Consider the following 17,286-nt stretch of genomic DNA (forward strand, 5'->3'; position numbering starts at 1 on the left):
CATGATCATCATAGCTCACTGGGCTTACACAATCCTCCCACCTCAGCTTCCCAAGTAGCTTAGACTACAGGCACACGCCACCATGACCAGCTAGTTTTTTAATATCTGGTAGAGATGAAGTCTTGCTATGTTGCCCACCCCTGGCCTCAAGTGATCCTTCCGCCTTGGCCTTCCAAAGTGCTGGGGTTGCAGGCGTAAGCCACCACACCTGGCCTAAAATGTGTATTCTCATTTTGAGCAAAGCCCCAAAACACTGGATACCACTAATTTGTCTCCTTGTTATTCAGTATCTTTTCTCTTTTGAAGTATATTTTCCCAAACAACATTTAATAATTTACTTCTATTATGGCCAATCTTTACACATTAGGTATGTCTCAAAATTTTTTTCATAAGGCAATAATTTGCCTATGGAATCACATTTTCCCAGATCTTACCATTCTAAGAAATGATTATCTATCCCCCCCCCAAAAAAAAAGTCTTGACGTATTTCACACTGCTATAAAGATACCACTGAAGACTGGGTAATTTATAAAGAAAAGAAGTTTAATTGACTCAGGTCCACAGGGCCGGGGAGGCCTCAGGAAATCTACAATCATGGCAGAAGGTGAGGGGGAAGCAAGGACCTTCTTCACATGGCATCGGGAGAGAGAAGAGAAAAGCCCAGAAGAGACTGCCATTTTTAAAACCATCAGATCTTGTGAGAATTCCCTCACTACGATGAGAAGAGCAGGGAGGAAACCGTCCCCATGATCCAATCACCTCCCACCAGTTCTCTCCCTCAACACCTGGGGATTACAATTCAAGATAAGATTTGGGTGGGGACACAACACCTAACCATATGACTTGATATTAACAATAATCACATATAGGAATCCTAACATTTAATGCAAGAGCCATCCCTAATGTTTATCTTTCTTTGCTGTCCCTAAAAGTTAACTAATACTAAACTGATCTTTACATGAAGTTCCACACTTATTAATAATTACACATATTAAGTAAAATATATTTAATTCCTATTTTTCAGAAAATCATCAAACTTTGTGAATCTGCTATGGATAAATAGTAGTGGTGATAGCACAATGTCAATGTACTTAATGCCTTGAACTATACACTTAAAAATGGTTAAATAAGGTAAATGTTATGTAATTTTAACCCCAAAATTTTTAAAATAAAAAATAAAATATTAAAAAACTGTAAGTCTGAATTTTAAAAAACAAAAAGCAAGCTAAAGACAATGTGGTACTGGAATGCCAGATCATTGCTTTAGTTGATGATTGTCAGAAAAACCATAACTTAAAGACAGATATTGGTAACTTCTAGTGTTGGCTCCTCTGAACTGTAGCAGGGGCTCGTTTGTACTTATTTTCTACTTCCCACAGCTCCTTGTGAAATGTTACTATGTACTTAGTAAATAATTATTGATTGATATGTAGAAACTAGCCATTTATTAATATAACAGATAATGGACAAACTATAGATGTACTATATCCAAGTCCAAATCAGAAACTGTCTTAATTTAAAAAAAAAGAAAGAAAGAAACTGTCTTAACTCAGTTATCTAAAAATAATACTTTTAAATTTAAAAAGAACAGAAACTAATGATTAAATTATACTGATGCCAAAGTTACATTAGCACGGAAATTTTTAAATATTTTGCCAGGCATGGTGACTCACAACTGTAATCCCAATACTTTGGGGGGATGAGGCAGGAGGACTGCTTGAAGCCATGAGCTGGAGACCAGCCTGGGCAATAAAGCAAGACCCCCAACTCCACAAAAAATTTTAAAATCAGCTGGGTGTGGTGACACATGCCTGCATTCCCAGCTACTTGGAAGTCCAAGACAGGAGGATTGCTTGAATCCAGGAGTTGGAGGCTGAAATGAGCTATGATCACACACTGCACTCCGGCAACTAGGTGACAGAATGAGACCCTGTCTATAAAAATAAATAAATAATGTTTAGAATTTCTTTTTATTTTTAAGTCATTGCTCTTCATTCAATTATTGTTCCATTATAACATTTTTAAATACATGAATCAAATTTCTTTATCTGAACTCTCTCTGTCATTTCACATGGCTTCCTATTATAATGAGAATAAAATACGAACTATTTTACCAACTCTATATAAGATTATACAGGATACAGTTTTAGCCTCCTTCTCCAACATTCTTCACTATACATTCCCTCTAAATGGAAATCTCTCCCACTGAGAATGTCACGGCGTTTGGGATTTCAATTTAATTTCTACCTGCACAGAAAAGCCACCTCTTAACCCATATCTATAATAACTTCTAGTCACTTCTGCATTACTTGTTGACCACAGCCAAATGTAGAGGCAAGTAGTACCAAGCATGGTAATACAAGGCATAATATCACAGGACCCTTCCATCTAGCAACAGGTAACTAAATCAGAAACAGCCAGCAGCCAATAAGGTAGTCTCAGTAGCCAAAGAGTTCTATACAAAGTAAACATGGTGGGCCGGGCGCAGTGGCTCAAGCCTGTAATCCCAGCACTTTGGGAGGCCAAGACGGACGGATCACAAGGTCAGGAGATCAAGACCATCCTGGCTAACCCGGTGAAACCCCGTCTCTACTAAAAAATACAAAAAACAAGCTGGGCGAGGTGGCAGGCGCCTGTAGTCCCAGCTACTCCGGAGGCTCAGGCAGGAGAATGGCGTAAACCCGGGAGGCAGAGCTTGCAGTGAGCTCAGATTCGGCCACTGCGCTCCAGCCTGGGCGACAGAGAGAGGCTCCGTCTCAAAAAAAAAAAAAAAACATGGTGACTAGATAACTAATCAGTGTCCAACTCTTCCCCATCTCCCTCACACAGTTTAAATACTCAATGGTACCAATTCAGAAGAAACTGACCTTGAATAACCTAATGCCAAAATAGTAGAGAAGAAGTGTTTATCAGAATCATATACAGAGCTTTAGAAGAAAATAGACAATCCCCATTACTAAAGAAGTCTGATTGATTGAACAGATCTGAAGGAGGGCCCCAGAGACAATTCTTACTACAACCTCTAGTTGAGAACCACAGCAGGAGTAGTTAGAGTAGTTAGAGCTCCTTGGTTTCCTAAATGACTACCCATTTCCTCAACCACTCTCTGTCTTCCTGACACCTTGTTATGCAGCAGTTGGGACTTTTATGTCACTTACCTTCCCATAATATATCTCCATTATTTAAGGTAACTTAAACCTATCTCTCTGCCTTAAAACCTAAACAATACATTATCTGACTTGTGGCATGAAAGCCATGTAACCAGATGTTTTTTGTTTTTTGGTTTTTTTTTGAGACGGAGTCTCACCCTGTCGCCCAGGTTGGAGTGCAATGGCACGATCTCAGATCACTGCAACCCCCACCTCCTGGGTTCAAATGATTCTCCTGCCCCAGCCTCCCAAGTAGCTAGGATTACAGGTGTGTGCCACCACGTCCAGCTAATTTTCCAGATGTTAAAAATAATCACGAAACAAATGTTCTTCCTTGCCACATTTGGCCTAATTTTTCTAAAACATTGTGGTATTTATCAATCCTATATTCAAACTTCAAATGAAACCACAAACAAGAACCAAAGGAGAAAAGCATTTGCATTAACAAAATCAACATTTTACTTCATATAATACAAGGGAATCTCATGTATTTTACTCCCAAGAAAGTTCCCAAAAATTCAAGACATAACCTCACTCAATTTCAATAAATGTATTTTCCAAACACCCAACCACAGGACCACAAGATCTTGTTTGAAAAGCAACAACCAGGGGGAAAGCAACAGACTGCTACAAACAGGCATAATGACACCTAAAAGAAATTATCTATACATACACTTTTTTTCAAAGAAATAAACTTTTATGCATTTGTGAGACCCACTGAACTGAAATCATAATGAACTTTAATATATGCAAGTTAACCAAACAAAAAAATGTACCAGTATGTCAGGATATCCTAGGATGAAATATAGATGGTGACAAATGAATCTAATGGTATTACAAATACAAGATACCACTGGCCGGGCACGGTGGCTCATGCCTGTAATTCCAGCACTTTCGGAGGCTGAGGCGGGTGGATCACGAGGTCGGGAGATTGAGACCATCCTGGCCAACATGGTGAAACCCCGTCTCTACTAAAAATACAAAAATTAGCTGGGCGTGGTGATGAGAGCCTGTAATCCCAGCTACTCAGGAGGCTGAGCCAGGAGAATAGCTTGAACCCGGGAGGCAGAGGTTACAGTGAGCCAAGATCATGCCCACTCCACTCCAGCCTGGTGACAGAGGAAGACTCTGCCTCAAAAGAGAAAAAAAGATACGACCTTACTGAAGGCAGTGGGGAAAAAAGCAGCTATAAAATTCAGTAACTTCCCAAAGTTACTTAACTCTGGGAAATGATGCTTTGATTAGAAACTGTAACGTTAAAGGCACAAAAGCTGTATAAAAACTTATACTCTAGCTGGTAAATTTGTTTCAAACAGAGGTATAGGTTAACAATTCTATGCCTGCTTTTCATGTATACTGGCATTGAACAAATAGGTAAAATGAATAGTAGATGGTAGGTGGGAGCCAGGTTTCTCAATGTTGAGGAGGGAAGTTACAGGTAAGTACGGGGAAAACAGTAAAACGAGCCCTGTGGTACTGGATTAGAGTTGTAGAAATGAGTACAAACTCTTGTTAAATTTAATATACATAGGCCAGGTGCAGTGGCTCATGCCTGTAATCCCAGCACTTTGGGAGGACGCAGTGGGTGAATCACTTGATGTCAGGAGTTCGAGACCAGCCTGGCCAACATGGTGAAACCCAGTCTCTACTTTAAAAAAAATAAATACAAAAACACAAAAATTAGCTGGGTGTGGTGATGGGCACCTGTAATCCCAGCTACTCAGGAGGCTGAGGCAGAAGAATCGCTTGAACCCAGGAGGCAGAGTTTGCAGTGAGCCAAGATTGTGCCAGTGCACTCCAGCCTGGGCAACAGAGCAAGACTCCGCCCCAAAAAAAAAAAAAAAGTTTAATATACATAAAAATGGATAGATGCAAAAATAGAGATATGTGTGTACATAAGTTACCATAAATAAATATATTTCCTGTCTCTGTTCCGACAGGACTTAGAAGCAGTGACACCCAGTAGCCATAAACATATCCAATGCTCAAATCTTCGTTTCTTTCTTTCTTTTCTTTTCTTTTTTTTTTTTTTTGAGACATAGTTTCGCTCTTGTTGCCCAGGCTGGAGTGAGAGTGGCGCAATCTCAGCTCACTGCAACATCCCCCTCCCTGGTTCAAGTGATTCTCCTGCCTCAGTCTCCCGAGTAGCTGGGATTACAGGCATGCACCACCATGTCCGGCTAATTTTGTATTTTTAGTAGAGATGGGGTTTCTCCATGTTGGTCAGGCTGGTCTCGAACTCCTGACCACAGGTGATCCGCCCGCCTCGGTCTCCCAAAGTGTTGGGATTACAGGCATGAGCCACCTTGCCTGGCCCCAAATGTTTGTTTCTAAATACCATTTCCCAATAAAAGAAAGCAAGGCTCCTTGGAGAAATAGCACATTCTACCCACAGGGCAGGAAAATACAAGATGAGCTTGGAGATCTTGAGGAAAGCAAGGGAGTGCTTAAAAGTCAAAAGAATGGAACATGCCAAAAGGATTCAGGTACCAACCTAAAAATAATCCCAATAGCTAAGGCTGAAAATTTCTGAGCAACAAAATAGTGTGGGATTGGATTACCTTCCAAAGTACAAAATAAATATACATGAGTCCATACGGATATAAATAAGTTGAGTGGGGGAGGGGCAGAGACAAATCTTCCTTAGAAAAGAGCTCAAGTAATGCATGTAGATATTTCCTCATCCAAAGTGTGGGTTGGACTTCAGCAACTCACATCCAAAGAACAGAATATGGGAAAAGGAAGACAGCAACTTCACAACAGAGAAACCTGGCAAACAATCACTACCTTAACCTCACCAACATTAATTTAATGTAACCCCAATATACGATGAGGCCATTGTACCTCTGTGGTATTCATCCCCAACACCCGTACGTAACTCCAATCTAATTAAGAGAAGGGGGAAAAATCAGGCAAATCCAAATGAAGGAACATTTCACAAAATGCCTGAAAGGGTTTCTCAAAACTGTCTTGGTCATGAAAAACAAAGAAAAATTAACAACTTGTCAACAGATCAGAGAAGACTAAAGACAAGATCACTAAACACGATGCGGTAACCTGGATTAGATCCTAGAACAGAGAAAGGACATTAGTATGTTGGGCGCAGTGGCTCACACCTGTAATCCCAGCACTTTGGGAGGCCAAGGCAGAGGTCAGGAGATCAAGACCATCCTGACTACCACGGTGAAACTCCGTCTCTACTAAAAACACAAACAAAAAACTTAGCCAGGCGTGGTGGTGGATGCCTGTAGTCCCAGCTAGTCGGGACCCTGAGGCAGGAGAATGGTGTGAACCCGGGAGGTGGAGCTTGCAGTGAGCCAAGATTGCGCCACTGCACTCCAGCCTGGGCAACAGAGCAAGACTCCGTCTCAAACAAAAAAAAGACATTAGTGTAAAAACTGGTGAACTCAAATAAAATCTGGAGTTAACTGTACTGACCAACCACTATTTTTAGTTTTAACAAATGTACCATGCAACAGTAAGATGTTACTGTAAGATGTTAACAGTGGGGGAAAATGGGTGAGGAAAGTACAGAAATTCTGTACTTTTTTGTAACTTGTAACTTTTGTAAATTTTTACAAAGAAATTTGTAATTTTTCAGTAAATCTAAAATCATTCCAAACTAAAAGGTTATTAAAATAATAATAAACATGAACAGTACAGAAATCTGTGGTCATTTAAAGAGCAGGCAAGTATCACCAAATTCCTCACTAAATCCTGACAGTGTCACTATTTTCCAACACAGTAAAACATGGTCCCCACTGGTTTTTTAAGAAAATAAGAGATATGTATTTCCAAGTCCCTAAAATAAAAGTTACAAACCCTGAAAGTGTTTACCTAAAATAATTAACAAAATGATCCTTAGATAATTATAAATAGCAAGGATTTTAATCTTACTCATTTACACATTTACTTATTTATCTATTGAGATGGAGTCCCGCTCTGTTACTAGGCTGGAGTGCAGTAGCACAATCTTGGCTCATTGCAACCTCCACCTCCTGGGTTCAAGTGATTCTCCTGCCTCAGCCTCCTGTGTAGCTGAGATTACAGGCGAGTGCCACCATGCCCAGCTAATTTTTGAATTTTTAGTAGACACAGGGTTTCACCATGCTGGCCAGGTTGGTCGTGAACTCCTGACCTCAAGTGATCCACCCACCTCAGCCTCCCAAAGTGCGGGGATTACAGGCGTGAGCCACCACGCCCGGCCTACGTACTTATTTTCCACCAGAAATTAGTGTTCCTCTCCTTTACATGGCTTTTAACAATTGTTTAGAATCACATTTATTCATTTATTAATAGAATATGTCATATTCCACAAGCAATTTTACACACCAGAAGCCCTGTTTGTATGTAATATTTAACTTAATAATCTAGCAGAACAAAGTTATTTATGCAAAATCTTTACTAATAAATATAACTGGCTTGGCCAGCCAGGCATGGTGGTTCAGACCTGTAATCCCAACACTTTGGAAGGCCAAGATGGGAGGACTGTTTGAGGCCAGGAGTTCAAGACCAAGACCGGCCCGATCAACATGGCAAGACCCCAACTCTATTAAATATATATATTAATATATATACTTATATAGCTTGTCTGTGAGTTATCTCAATAGATTATTCACAGTTACAGATTGAACTCCCTGTTCTATTCTTTCTTCCCTTCTCACTACTACCTATAGTTTTTAAATTTAAAAATAATATAACTGTTGGCCAGTCACGGTGGTTCATGCCTGTAATCCCAGCACTTTGGGAGACTGAGGCGGGCAGATCACAAGGTCAGGAGATCAAGACCATCCTGGCTAACACGATGAAATCCCATCTCTACTAAAAATACAAAAAATTAGCCAGGCATGGTGGTGGGCGCCTGTAGCCCCAGCTACTCAGGAGGCTGAGGCAGGAGAATGGCGTGAACCCGGGAGGCGGAGCTTGCAGTGAGCCGAGGTCACGCCACTGCACTCCAGCCTGGGCAAAAGTGCAAGACTCCGTCTCAAATAATAATAATAATAATAATAATAATTCTGTAACTGTCACCTTCATTCATTATTTATTGTGTAACCAAAATAATTTTCTTCCATATATCCTTTTCACTCATTCATTTATCTATTTCTAAATATATTTAATAAGTTTTACAAAATACTATTAAGTACCAGGACAGTTACTGATTATGAATATAGAATAGTAAACAAGATAGGCAGGTCTACATTCTCATGGAGCATATATTCTAAAGGAGACAGGCAGACAGTAACAACTTAAGTAACTTCAAATTGTGATAAACACTATAAAAGAAACTAACAGAAATATTTACTTCACTGCTATTCTATGTGCAGCAGAGGAAAACAGACCATCTCCAAAAAAACAGGAAAGGCACATTTAAGTATGTGACAACTAAATTGTTATTTGAAGGATACGAAAAGTCAAGAAAAGAGCTGGGGAAAGAAATGTCTCAGAAGAGAGAATAGCAAATGCGATGGCCCTAAGGTAAAAACTGTAGCATGTTGCAACAATTAGGGAGAAAACAATGGCCAAAGTTTTCTGTTTTTATTTGAGATAGGGTCTGGCTCTGTCACCCAGGTTAGAGTGCACTGATGGATCAAAGCTCACTATAGCCTTGACTTCCAGGGCTCATGCAATCCTCCCGCCTCAGCCTCCCCAGCGACTGGGACTACAAGTGTGTACAATAACGCCTGGCTAATAATTTTTTACCTTTTCTAGAAACGGGGTCTCTCTATGTTGTCCTGGCTGGTCTCAAATGCCTGGCCTCAAACAATCCTCCCACCTCGGCCCCCCACACTGCTGGGATTACAGATGTGAGCCACCTTGCCTGGACCAACGAATGTTTTGTTAATCCTCAAACACAGCGAACACGGAGAATGACAAAAGACTAGGAAGGATAGGTAGGCACCGGCCAGATCATGTGGGCTGAAATAAGAAGCTTACGTACAATTAAAAAATAATTAATGATTTTAACTAGTACAGTCACACTAACCAAATTACATTTTTCAAAATTCTAAAACATACACTTATAAATATAAGGTTAAATTTGTCATCATTCAATTTGGAAACTTGCTGTCAGACAAATAATATAATAATCCAGTCATATTAGTCATTCAATCATTCATGAAGCATTTGGCCAGCTCCTGCCCTGTGCCAGATAGCTATGCGTGTTGAAAATACCAAGACTATAGTGGTGATGTCACCTTTAACACCTTTTATGTTAAAACTAATTCATTAACAATATCAAAAAATTGTCATTGAAATTGGAGCAGCCAGGTGCAGTGACTCACGCCTGTAATCCCAGCACTTTGGGAGGCCAAGGTGGGCGGATCACCTAAGGTCAGGAGTTTGAGACCAGCCTGACCAACATGGAGAAACCCCATCTCTACCAAAAATACTAAATTAGCCAGACACGGTGGTGTGTGCCTGGAATCCCAGCTACTCGGGAGGCTGAGGCAGGAGAATAGCTTGAACCCAGGCAGCGGAGGTTGCAGTGAGCCAAGATCGTGCCATTACACTCCAGCTGGGCAACAAGAGCAAAACTCTGTCTCAGAAAAACAAAAGAAAGAAAATGAATAGTGGGCTTGTCACATCAGGAAAGTAACCAACAATATTTAAGCTTCAAAAAAATTAGAATTTTGCAAAACATGTTTCTACCACTGTGGGCTTAACAACTTCCCAAGTCAAAAACACTTTTCTGAAGAGAGTGGTGATGATACCAACAGGTGTGATTCTTTGACAATGAATAATGAAATGCATAAACATTTAGAAGAACTGCGTAACTCAATAAACAAATATTTTCCAAATGACCAATGCATGATGTTTAAAAATTCCTGCAAGGAAAAACGATACAATCAAAGTGGAGGATAAATCAACTAGATTCACAGATCTTACTGAAAACACAATATGAAAACTTTACTGAGATGGTTTCAAATTCTACACTGCAATTAACCTTTAAGAAATTACCTTCAAAAGGTACATCTTGATTGTGTTGACTGTTTCACAGATATATTAAATATATGTAACTTATCAACTATATCTCAATAAAATGATTTTTTTAAAAAAGGAATTACCGCATGTTGAGTTTCAGTATAGCGTTAAATATGGCTATCCATAAGTATCTGGAAAGTCTATTAAAATAATCTTGGCTGGGTGTGGTGGCTCACACCTGTAATCCCAGCACTGTGGGAGGCCGAGGCAGACAAGATTACCTGCACCCAGAAGTTCAAGACCAGCTTGGGCAACATGGTGAAACTCTGTCTCTATAAAAAATACAGAAATTAACTGGGCGTGGGGGCAAACACCTATAGTCCCAGCTACTAGGAAAGGTGAGTAGAAGGGATTGCTTGAGCCCAGGAGGTCAAGGCTGCAATTAGCCATGAGCATGCCACTGCACTCCAGCATAGACGACAGAGCAAGATCTTGTCTCAAAAAAATAAATAAAATACTCCTCCCTCTTCCAAATTTACATCAGGATGAGGCCAGATTTTCTCCATATGCTTCAAGCAAAACAACATATCACAATACTGAATGCATTAGCAGATATGAGAATCCAACTATTTTCTATTAAGCTAGACATTAAGGATATTTGCAAAACTATAACAAATGCCACTCTTCTCATACTCTTCTTGTTCTGGAACATAGTTATTTTCATTAAAAATGTCATTTATGTTAGCATGCAATGGGTTTATTAATGGTATTTTTAAATAAATTAAAAGTAAACAGCTTGGTTTGGTTGGTTGGTTTTTGGTGTTTGGATTTTTTGTTTTTTTCTTTTTTTTTGAGACAAGGTCTGGCTCTGTCGCCCAGGCTTGAGTACAGTGGCATGATCTCGGCTCACTACAAACTCTGCCTACCAGGCTTAAGCCATCTAATTTTTTTTCTTTTTTCTTTTTTTTTTTTTGGTAGAGACAAACTTCGCCATGTTGCCCAGGCTGGTCTCAAACTGGTGAGCTCAAGTGATCTACCCACTCAGCTCCCAAAGAGCTGGGCTTACAGGCATGAGCAACCACGCCTAGCCAAATGTAACTTTTATAGCTTCTCAGTTTTAGTTTCTCATTTGATATCTATTAATATAGATAACCCACATAAATAAAAGCTCTTTAGGGTTATCAACAATTTTGAAGGATATAAAGAGATTCTAAGACTGACAAGAGACTAACACAAGAGCAAATGACATTTCGCTGAGACTAGCAAGAGAACAAATGACATATTATTTAGATATGCACTATACTGAATCACCTTTTTTTTTTTTTTGAGACGGAGTCTCGCTCTGTCGCCCAGGCTGGAGTGCAGTGGCCGGATCTCAGCTCACTGCAAGCTCCGCCTCCCGGGTTTATGCCATTCTCCTGCCTCAGCCTCCCGAGTAGCTGGGACTACAGGCGCCCGCCACCGCGCCCGGCTAGTTTTTTTTTGTATTTTTTAGTAGAGACGGGGTTTCACCATGTTAGCCAGGATGGTCTCCATCTCCCGACCTCGTGATCCGCCCGTCTCGGCCTCCCAAAGTGCCAGGATTACAGGCTTGAGCCACCACGCCCGGCCTGAATCACCTTATTGAATGTGTCATACCTTCCTCTGAAAAACCAGAATAAGGAACCACCCAGAAAAGGGGGGTATCAAAAGCAAAATAATGACTATGTTATAATATGAAAAGATCTTCAATTATCATATTTGTTAAGTACAAAAAGGCCAAATATAAAATAACTATATAAGCTAGCTCTTGCTGAAAAAGATAAAACAATAACTTACAGTCACATGTGTTTGTTTATGCATAAACAAACACTGGATAGACAGACACATAAGAAATTAATAAAAGAGGCTGGGCGCGGTGGCTCATGCCTGTAATCCCAGCACTTTGGGAGGCCGAGGTAGGCGGATCACGAGGTCCAGAAATCGAGACCATCCTGGCTAACACAGTGAAACCCCGTCTCTGCCAAAAATACAAAAAATTAGCCAGTCGTGGTGGCAGGAGCCTGTAGTCCCAGCTACTGGGGAGGCTAAGGCAGGAGAATGGCATGAACCCAGGAGATGGAGCTTGCAGTGAGCTGAGATCGTGCCACTGCACTCCAGCCTGGGAGACAGAGCAAGACTCTGTCTCAAAAAAAAAAAAAAAGAAATTGATAAAAGCAACTACCTATAAGGGAAGGGGAACATGGAATACACAGGGACAATGTAAGAATGAGACTTCTCAATGAATATTTTTGACTTTTAAAACACAGGATGGGCCAGGTGCGGTGGGTCACGTCTGTAATCCCAGCAGGTTGGGAGTTCGAGACCAGCCTGATCAACACGAAGAAACCCCGTCTCTACTAAAAATACAAAATTAGCTGGATGTGGTGTTGCATGCCTGTAATCGCAGCTACTCAGGAGACTGAGGCAGGAGAACCGCTGGAACTTGGGAGGCGGAGGTTGTAGTGAGCCGAGATTGCCCCATTGTACCCCAGCCTGGGCAACTAGAGCAAAACTCCATCAAAAAAAAAAAAAAAAAAAAAAAAACCACACACACCAAACAGAAATGTATATAAAAGTTTTTAATTTAAAATTTACTTCAGTTCAGTAAAAAATAATACTAAGCCAATATTAAGCCATAATTCAAACGTATTTCCAATTTCTAAATTGCTCTGATCTCAGAAAAACAAAAAATCTTACTCTTTTTATCGGCTCTGAGGCAAAACAGTGCTGTCAGCAAGTAAATACTTGTACTAGAAGAGTAAGCACTGGTCAATTTGATTGACACAGGAGGGAAATTTTTTTAAACCCATAAATGAATCCACCATCAATAGAAAAAAACAAAATAGTATTAAGTAATTAATAAGAAAATACCCAGGTAAAATCAGCATTTTATTAACTCCCTTATAATTAAAAGTTGACCCTTGCTGGAGCCTTCAGTCACAAGTAGCTCAACCTTTTGCTTGCATCTCAGATGAATATTCTGAAACTGTGAAAGGTTTCCAAATTTTATAAGAATATCAGCTTAATAAAAATTCTTAAATTATTTCTGTCACTTTTCCTAAGAGTCAACATAAAAAGGCATATTTCTTTCCAAATGGATTAATCGCTTTCCATAATTTCCAACAGAATTCTTAGCCCTAGGTCAGGGGTGAGGAAAGAACTGGGAGGCCAAATCTGCTTCACCACCATTTTTTCATAGATCAAGTTTGATTGAAGCACAGCCAGTTATTCACTTACATATTAACTATAGCTGCTTTCACAATACAAGGGCAGAGTTGACTAGCTGCAAGGGCATAGATCATATGGCCCACAAAGCCTAAAATATTCACTATCTGATCCTTTACAGAGATAAGAGGTGTTATGGCAATAAACAAAAGTGGGTTTATATCTCAAATCTCATATCACAATATATTCCAAATGGATAAAAGACTGAAATGTCAAAAGTACTGGGCGCAGTGGCTCATGCCTGTAATCCCAGCACTTTGGAAGGCTGAGATGGGCAGATCACCTAACGTCAGGAGTTCAAGACCAGCCTGACCAACATGGTGCCGTGTCTACTAAAATTACAAAAATTAGTCAGGCATGGTGTCAGGAGCCTGTAATCCCAGCGACTCTGGAGTCTGAGACAGGAGAATCATTAGAACCCAGAAGGCGGAGGTTGCAGTGAGCCAAGGTCGCACCACTGCACTCCAGCCTGGGTGACAAAAGCAAAACTCCGTCTCAAAAAAAAAAAAAAAAAAAGATTCCTAAAGTCTTGGCCAGGCACGGTGGCTCAAGCCTGTAATCCCAGCACTTTGGGAGGCCGAGACTGGCGGATCACAAGGTCAGGAGATCGAGACCATCCTGGCTAACACAGTGAAACCCCGTCTCTACTAAAAATACAAAAAAAAAAACTAGCCGGGCGAGGTGGAGGGTGCCTGTAGTCCCAGCTACTCGGGAGGCTGAGGCAGGAGAATGGCGTAAACCCGGGAGGCGGAGCTTGCAGTGAGCTGAGATCCGGCCACTGCACTCCAGTCCAGGCGACAGAGCGAGACTCCGCCTCAAAAAAAGAAAGAAAAAAAAAAAAAGGAAGGAAGGTATGAAAACATGCTCAACTTCACTCATACTAAGAAAAATACACATTAAAACTATAGTGGCATGAATTATATTTCCACTCATGAGGAGGTAGCAGGTCCAAACACCCTACATCCATACGTAACTACAAAAACTAGACAAAACATACAAATATGTATTACTTTTTTTTTCAGACATTAGACTACATGGGCAATAGGACTGTGGAAAAGGAAATAAACAAAATGAGATTTTACATGACCCAGAATTCTGCCAGAAGACAACTTATAAACTACTGCCCAGTGAAGAGGAGCACAGACCTGGGTGGGATCACTAAAATTTGCCACACTGAAGTTTGGGGAAGGCTACGTGGCTAGAATTTCCAGATCAGAATTCTGGAGAAGAGGAAGCTAAACAACAAAGAACTCTGGAAATCTGCAAAAGGGTCCACTCAGGTTTTTGGTTTAATACCAACCTGCCCATGCACAGGGTAAAACTCCACAAAACCAAAGAAACTCTTCCGGGGAAAGAACAATTTCTAGAACTCAGTGGGCCAAAATCACTGGAGCTATCACCAGCCTGAGTGGAGATACCTCACTGATTATATGGCGATTTAGAACAGGTCCCAAAAGAGTAAAGGCTTTAATGACAGAACTCCACTAAAGGCCAAACTATCCTTAACAATAGTAAAAGAAGTCAGAAAACTATCAAAAAAGATCCAAAAGTAATGCTGCTCCTGTCTGCCGGAAATATCAACACTTCCTTTTTTTTTCCTTTGAGACAGAGCCTTGCTCTGTCGCCCAGGCTTGAGTGCAGTGACATGATCTCGGCTCACTGCAACCTCCGCCTCCCAGGTTCAAGTGATTCTTCTGCCTCAGCCTCCCAAGCAGCTGGGATTACAGGCACACACCACGCCCAGCTAATTTTTGTATGTTCAGTCGAGACAGGGTTTCACCATGTTGGCCAGGCTGGTCTCGAACGCCCAACCTCAGGTGATCTGCCCACCTCGGCCTCCCAAAGTACTGGGATTACAGGCATCAGTCACCACTCCCAGCCACCTCAATATTTTTTTTTTTTTTTGAGATGGAGTCTTGCTCTGTCGCCAAGGCTGGCGTGCAGTGGCGTCATCTCGGCTTACTGCAAGGTCCGCCTTCTGGGTTCACACCATTCTCCTGCCTCAGCCTCTGGAGTAGCTGGGACTACAGGTGCCCGACACCAAGTACAATTTTTTGTACTTCTAGTAGAGATGGGGTTTTACCCTGTTAGCCAGGATGGTCTCAATCTCCTGAACTCGTGATCCGCCTGCCTCAGCCTCCCAAAGTGGGATTACAGGCGTGAGCCACCACGCCCGGCCCAATAATTCTTAAATGAATACCACAAATATTGTACTCAAGGAGATAAAAGTCACAATGTCGTGGTGGCTCACGCCTGTAATCCCAGCACTTTGGAAGGCTGAGGCGGGCCGATCACCTGAGGTCAGGAGTTCAAGACCAATCTGGCCAATATGGTGAAACCCCATCTGTACTAAAAATATAAAAATTAGCCAGACGTGCTGGTGTGTGTCTGTAGTCCCAGCTACTCAGGAGGCTGAGGCACAAGACATCGCTTGAACCTGGGAGTCGGAGGTTGCAGTGAGCCGAGATTGCACCACTGCACTCTAACCTGGGTGACAGAGCAATACTCTGTCTAAATAAAAAAAAAAGAAAAAAAATTAATAGACATATGGCCAGGCACAGTGGCTCATGCCTATAATCCCAGCCTTTGGGAGGCCAAGGCAAGTGGATCACTTGAACCCAGAAGTTGGAAACCAGACTGGGCAACATGGCAAAAACCTGTCTCTACCAAAAATACAAAAATTAGCCGGGCATGGCAGTGCACACCTGTAGTCCCAGCCACTTAGAAGGCTGAGGCAGGAGGATCAAGTGAGCCCTGGAGGTAGAGGTTGCAGTGAGTTGTGATTGTGCCACTGCACTCCTGCCTTGGGGTGGGGGTGGAGGTAGAGAGAGGGAGGGAGGGAGGGAGAGAGGCAGGGAGGGAGGGAATGAGGGAGAAAGGAAGGAAGGGAGGAAGGCAGGCAGGTAGGTAGGAGGGAAAACATGACCAATAAACAGGAAGAAAAATAATTCATTATACCCAGACCCAGAAATTATAGATTTAAAAAACAGCTATTGTAGAAATATTCAATATGCTCAAAAATCTAAATGACATGAATATATGCAAATAAGAGAACCAGTCAGGCACGGTGGCTCACACCTGCAATCTCAGCACTTTGGGAGGCCGAGGCGGGTGAATCACTTGAGGTCAGTAGTTCCAGACCAGCCTGGCCAACACAGTGAAACCCCATCTCTAATAAAAATACAAAAATTAGCCAGGTGAGGTGGTGGGCACCTGAAATCCCGGCTACTCAGGAGGCTGAGGCAGGCAGATCACTTGAACCAGGGAGGCAGAGGTTGCACTGAGCCAAGGTTGCAGTGAGCCGAGATTGCACCACTGCACTCCAGCCTGGGCGACAGAGTGAGATTCCATCTCAAAAAAAAGAAAATAAGACAATCAAATGGAATATAAGAGATGAAAACTATAATATTTGATACAAAAGTTTCATTCATGGAATTAAAAGCAAAATTAGATACTGCAGATGATCACTGAACTTGAGAACAAAGCAAAAGAAATTATCCAAAAGGAAACACAGAAAAAAAGGGGGGAAACACTCTCAGTGAACTATGGGAGAATATTAAGCTATCTAAGACATATGTGACTGGAATGTCAGAAAAAAAGGGAAAAAAAATACTCGAGGAGGTAATAATAAAGACAAAAAAATTCCAAATTTTCTGAAAACTATAACCCAGGCATCCAAGAATCATAGTAAGCCCCACAGGATAAACTCAAAACCATTCACAGGTACGTGATAACAGCAGGAAAATGGTAATAAGTAAGAAATTGTCAAGCAACCTGAAGAAAAGACACACTGTATTCAGAGAAACAAATATAAAAAACATCATAGACTTCCAGAAGCTATGCTAAGCCAAAATACAATACAAAATTTATAAAGTGCTACAACACACCAAAAACTTACTACCTACCAAACTACCTTTCAATAAAGAAGGGCATAATGATAGAGTGAATTCATCAAGAAAACATATATCCC

At 41.1% G+C, this 17,286-nt stretch overlaps 1 protein-coding gene across 4 annotated transcripts in view; it reads right to left on the bottom strand.

Moving 5' to 3' along the window:
* Positions 1-17,286, bottom strand: part of MEMO1 (mediator of cell motility 1) — a 146,280-nt gene that overhangs the window by 114,275 nt on the left and 14,719 nt on the right. The window lies entirely within an intron of this gene.

This window comes from Piliocolobus tephrosceles, chromosome 15, assembly GCF_002776525.5.
Source record: "Piliocolobus tephrosceles isolate RC106 chromosome 15, ASM277652v3, whole genome shotgun sequence".
Taxonomy (NCBI): Eukaryota; Metazoa; Chordata; class Mammalia; order Primates; family Cercopithecidae; genus Piliocolobus; species Piliocolobus tephrosceles.